The following is a 5,948-nucleotide window of genomic DNA, read 5'->3' as shown; positions in this document are numbered from 1 at the left end:
CTGTTCACCTTTGCCATCTGTGGACTCTCTTTTCAGGCCTGCACTTTGAACCCAGTGCTCTGCATGTTGTCACCTGAAAGATTCCTCCTAAGAGGTTCTTTCCTCCCTCCTCCCCAGGGCTTCTCACATTTCAATGATGCCACCCTAGTGCCCACAGTTGCTCTCCAGCGACAGCGAGCATCTTTTTGTTGTCTGCAAGATGCACGTTTTCCTTCTACCTCTGCCTGCAATGTACTGAAATCTCCCCTCCGCATCAGATCTTACCAGACCTGGCAGCCTTCTTACTGAGCTGCATACAGTTGAAAAATTTTGCAAGAATCCTTTCCCTCTTGGAAACGTATTTCCATTCTATATCTGCCACAGAATTTTATCCCAATATTATGTATTTTTACACGTCAAAGACCTTATCTGCCACACTGCTTCTATGAATAGAAATCTGATTTTTACTTATTTCCAGTGACCAAAAATCTCAGTTTTAAGCATTTTTCTAATGCCTTGAATTACTTTTACGTGTAATGTTAGCACACAGTAAAGGACACACAGAAAACATTTTAATAAATAATTTATTATATATGAAAAGTAGAATTGCGTAGGAAATGCATCTTTTAATGAAAGATGAAAATATTTCCCCCAACAATTCGTGTGTCTGGATGAAAATTTATTGCTGGAGTGAGATTTCAGTGGGAATTAACAGCAAAATAACTGATTTATGGTTCGGAGCTTGCAGAGTATATTCTTATTAGTAAGGTAGAACCTCCAATGTTTTTAAGAGCATGCTTTTTACACATTTAACTACAAAGTCATTTTAATTAAAATATATAACTTTAATTAATAAATAATAGCCATAAACAAAAGTGACAGCAGATTTGTGACTACATACAGATTATAAAATAAGGATGTCCGTATTATTTTGACAGAAGTCAAAGAATTTTCTTACGAGTCCGAATAAGGGTAAAAAAATTAGGACACTAGTTTTCTAATTATCTATGTAGGCATCCTTTTTTGAAAGTGAGACGGCTGTGTCAAGGGCCCGTGGCATTTCCCACTGTCCTTCTGTGTCACAGGAGGCGGTTGCATAAGTAGAGTGAACGGGTGCGGGGCAGCTGAGGGGCCCCCGACCCCGGAGCCGGTGCGGACGGCTGGTAAACCTCCTGCGCCCGCCGAGCTGCAGGGCGCCGGGCGCGCTTCCCTCCCAGCCTCCTGGCCTCGGTTTCCTGTGGGCCTTCACCGCCTTTCTCGCCTCTCATCCCGCTTCTCTGCAAAGCTCCCCCGAAACATCCCTTTGCGGGAGACTGAGCTTTCCCACTTGGTCTAAGAGGGTCTGAGCTCGGGCTCTCTCCAGGAGCCGGCTGGGCCTGACCATATCCACAGGACAGTTTGGCTCCAGGGAACCAAGAACACCAAGAGCTAAGGAACCCAGGTGTCGCGTGGTCTGGCTCTCGCTGCTTCACATCTAGGTTCAGAGAGTGACCAGGGCCTTAGTCCTGTTGGAGCATCCCGGATACTGATGTTTTCTAAACAGAGGGCCTAATGAACACTGAGTGGACATCAAGCAGCTTAAACAAGGAGTGATCCCTGGTCCCTGATGTCCTAAGAGCATGCTTTTTACACCTTTAACTTCAAAGTCAGAATGCAATTGTAACGGGGTCCACTTCATGATTTGAACATGACCCTTGCTGCTCTGCCACCGTGGCTTATTTAAAATCAACATCCTCCCGTGCCCTTCTCTCTCTCCCTCTTCCCCTCTCTATCCTTGGGGAAGCACGATTATGCATTATGCGCTTTCCCATCCCAGGCCAGTCCCTTTTCCTTGAGCACACATCACAGGAACGAAGTGATTCAGACTTGGGGGTGGCCTCAGAGGACCTAGGAAGGGCTCTCTGGGAAAGCCGCAAGTGAACTGTGACTCCTGACAGGACACAGCTGGAATGCAGCCTTTGGAACCACCTCTGTTACTCTTGACCACCAGAATCACAGTGTCTAGGACCGGAGTCCCTGCATTTCTCTTTTGCTAGTAAAGCAATAAAACTCCTTTTTCCTTTTTCTCAAAAACTTGTTCTCGTTATTGGATTGACATCCGGGACAATGACTGAGCTATCAGTAAAAAATGTTTTTGTACCACAGTCCCAGACTTCACTAAAATTCATGAGAGGAACCCGCCAGTGGCCTTTGAGCTTGTGGCCCTGTCTCCGGAGTGAGCCCAGGAGTTGCAGTGACCAAGCACACAAGCCAAGGTACTCACCAGAGCCAGTGCTGTTAAGGTCTGTAAACAAGTCAAAATAACACCTGGCATTTTGCCAGGGGAATGTTAGAGTCGTAAACAAGTCTGGATGGTGTCTGGCAAAATGCCAGAGGGAGTGGTTTGAGAAGTAACAAAAGCAAGCCATTAAGTGTGGAGATTCCTTATTGGTTGGCTGATGTATCTAGTTTATGCTAATTAAGATAAGCTGTGTGGAATGTATAAATGGCTCTGTTGCCCTACAATAAACGGCTTCCACTCCTGCTGTATCAACGTGCACAAGTTATTGGTCACCCCCCCCCCCTTATTTTGCTGCAGCCGGACTGCGGCAAGTGCCAGCCCAGATTAGGGTCTGAAAACAGACATGCTGCTGGGAGGCAGGCTCTGTGGGAGGTGGAGGGCTACGCTGTCTTGGGGTCAACCTTGAGGAATACAGATATTAGTAATTGCCGAGGTCCGGCTGCAGCAAAATAACCGGGGGGTGACAAATAACTTCTGTAGATTGATGCAGCAGGAATAGGAGCCATTTATTGTAGGGCAACAGAGCTATTTATACATTTTGCACAGCTTATCTTAATTAGCATAAACTAGATACATCAATCAACCAATAAGGAATCTCTACACTTAATGGCTCGCTTTTGTTACTTCTCAAACCACTCCCTCTGACATTTTGCCAGGCACCATCCAGACTTGTTTACCAAATCTAACATTTTTCTGGCAGAATACCAGGTGTTATTTTTGACTTATTTACAGACCTTAACAAGTAATTGCCAAATTTTCCTGGTAAAATAGTAAAATAATCATACAACAGAAACCTCTAATACACATTTTAAAATAAAACTAACTTATAGTTTTTAGAAACTTATTCAGGCGCTCACAGTAAATAAGTCTAGTTGACAACTGCCGCTCAGACTGAGGGTTTGGTGCTTCCCAACACCCCTGGGGGGCTTTACATTTATGGCCCAGTAGCCACTCTAGTTATGCAGACAACAATGGTTGCAGTGCCTTCTCTGGATGCCTCTCACTCTCTGCTTCCCTTTCTTCTGACACTGCATGTAGGCTGTGGTCTGGGTTTGAGGACGGCTCCCCTGCTCAGGACTCAGGGACCATCGCTCTTGAAACCAACTCAAGCTGAGGGTGTCTCTGAGGCTGAGAGCAAAGGCTGCACCCCCAGATCTGAACAAGGCCAAGATGTCCGGAGGCTACAAGTGTAGTTCCTGCCTTTTGTCTCTTTGCTCCTCTTCTGTAAAAGCTGTACCTCAGCCTTCAGCCTGTGGATTCAAATCCTCACTCACTGATCTCTATTTATTTTAAATTTTATTTATTATTTTAAAATGCCAAATATCTTAATGGTTTATTAGAGGATATAATTTCTGTAGAAATATGAATTCCCCCCAAACACACTCCAACACTGCAAAGAGAATTTGGATGAAATCCTTTAACCCTTGCTGTAGGCCTACGGAAAATAACAATTGCCTACATGTCTATGACCGGTTTTTACATCAGCAAAGCCCCATGGCCCTAATGCGTGTTTAAAAAATAGGTGTCATGTGCACATTTCAAACATCCGTACACAGCAGCCTGCCTTGTCTCGGTTACTTGATTCTAGGCTGTATCGTGCTGTTGTTAGATCCTCAATCGCTGGCTCTTCAGATGGTTTCTATTTTCTCTCTCATAAGGAAGTTTCCTAGGGATACACTCCAGCCCCAAACCCTGAGGTCTGCCCTCCCAAGCCAGCCCTGAAGTTCTCGTTCAGGTGCCCACGCCTGAACTGGCCGGCCCTCTCAGACCGGAGCGCCTGCAGCTGGACCACTTGCCAGGACGGCTGCACCCTCATCCCTGTTGGTTTTGGAGGGAGACCCTTTGTACCCGTGGCCTGGGGAGCCCGGGAGCCTGGCTGGGGCGTCTCTGGCGCCGGTGCCTAGGACGTAGGGTGGCTGGAACTCCCGAGAGGCCGCAGGCGCAGAACCCTGCCTGCAGTCTGAGTCTCTTTTAGATGCGGGTCCGCGAGAGGCTGGGCTCCTGGGTGGGAGCCGCGGAATGCAGCCCCCACCCCCTCCAGCAGTCCAGTAGTCTCAGGTCGTCTGAACCCGTTCGGGCTCGAAGGTCTGCCACCGTCCGTCGTGGCCGTCGGTGAGATCCGGAAGGGGAACGTTCAGGCTTGCACCTCCGCCACCGCTGGGCAGTCCTGGCCGTCGGTGAGATCCCAAAGGCGTTCAGGCTTGCACCTCCGCCACCGCTGGGCAATCCTGGCGGTCGGCGAGATCCGAAGGGGGTTCAGGCTTGCACCTCCGCGACCGCTGGGCAGTCCTGGCCATCGGTGAGATCCCAAAGGCGTTCAGGCTTGCACCTCCGCGACCGCTGGGCAGTCCTGGCCGTCGGTGAGATCCCAAAGGCGTTCAGGCTTGCACCTCCGCCACCGCTGGGCAATCCTGGCGGTCGGCGAGATCCGAAGGGGGTTCAGGCTTGCACCTCCGCGACCGCTGGGCAGTCCTGGCCATCGGTGAGATCCCAAAGGCGTTCAGGCTTGCACCTCCGCGACCGCTGGGCAGTCCTGGCCGTCGGTGAGATCCCAAAGGCGTTCAGGCTTGCACCTCCGCGACCGCTGGGCAGTCCTGGCGGTCGGTGAGATCCCAAAGGCGTTCAGGCTTGCACCTCCGCGACCGACGGGCAGTCTGGCCGTCAGTGAGATCCGAAGGGGGTTCAGGCTTGCACCTCCGCGACCGATGGGCAGTCCTGGCCGTCGGCGAGATCCGAAGGGGGTTCAGGCTTGCACCTCCGCGACCGACGGGCAGTCTGGCCGTCAGTGAGATCCGAAGGGGGTTCAGGCTTGCACCTCCGCGACCGACGGGCAGTCCTGGCCGTCGGTGAGACTCGAAAGGGGTTCAGGGGCGGCCGAGGGGCCAGCTTGTTGGCACGTGCAGTCTTCACCTTGTGTTTTGACCGTCTGAGAAAGGAGATTGGTTTCCGGATCCTTCGGGAGGACAATAAAATCAAATTTAAAAAGCTCCAGCAAGCTTTCCAGTTCTTCCGTTTAATTTGCAGGCAGGTCTCCCATCCTGGGGCTGCAAGCCCTCTACAACACTGGGTTTTGGGGCGAACTGTAGGAGCCTTGGGGAAATAGCGGCTGGAGATCCTGGGCTCGGGAAAGTATGCATGGTGGACTTGGAACTTCTGAGAAATGTGAACTATTTGTTGTTTCTTTCTTTTCAGTGCGAAAAGAAGGAGCTGGCCCGTACGGGGATCGAACCCGCGACCTTGGCGTTATTAGCACCACGCTCTAACCAACTGAGCTAACCGGCCGCTGTGCGGGGAGGGAAAAAAGCCTTTTCCTGATCCCCTAAGGTGTTCTCTGCAGTAACATTGTCGGACTGGGAAGAATGTCTTTGCATATTTCGACTTTTGATAAAAAGATGACAGAGTTTTCTCTAAAAGCAAAATAACCAAAAAAAAAAAAAAAAAAAAAAAAAAAAAAAAAAGCACTGCTTTTTAAAGCCATACTCCTAAACTTAAACTTTTCAAGCTTCTTTCAATGGCTCAAGAATACATGGAAATACCTGAGCTTTTGAGGGATACCTCACATCCAAACCATAGCAACAATCTAGATTGTTCCAAAGGGCATATGTGTATGTTGAAAGAAATTAATCTAAGATTGCCAGGATAGAATTTAATTGTGAATAAAATGGTAGAGCTTTGGCATGGTCATGAT

At 49.0% G+C, this 5,948-nt stretch overlaps 1 non-coding gene across 1 annotated transcript; it reads right to left on the bottom strand.

Moving 5' to 3' along the window:
• Nucleotides 1-5,468: 5,468 nt before the first annotated feature.
• Trnai-aau (transfer RNA isoleucine (anticodon AAU)) lies at nucleotides 5,469-5,542 on the bottom strand. The gene has a single exon. It is a non-coding gene; the product is annotated as a tRNA-Ile (tRNA).
• Nucleotides 5,543-5,948: the final 406 nt, after the last annotated feature.

Source organism: Urocitellus parryii, chromosome 8 (assembly GCF_045843805.1).
Source record: "Urocitellus parryii isolate mUroPar1 chromosome 8, mUroPar1.hap1, whole genome shotgun sequence".
In the NCBI taxonomy this organism is placed as follows: Eukaryota; Metazoa; Chordata; class Mammalia; order Rodentia; family Sciuridae; genus Urocitellus; species Urocitellus parryii.
Note: the sequence above shows the minus strand (reverse complement) of the source record. Positions and strands in the feature narration are given on the sequence as shown.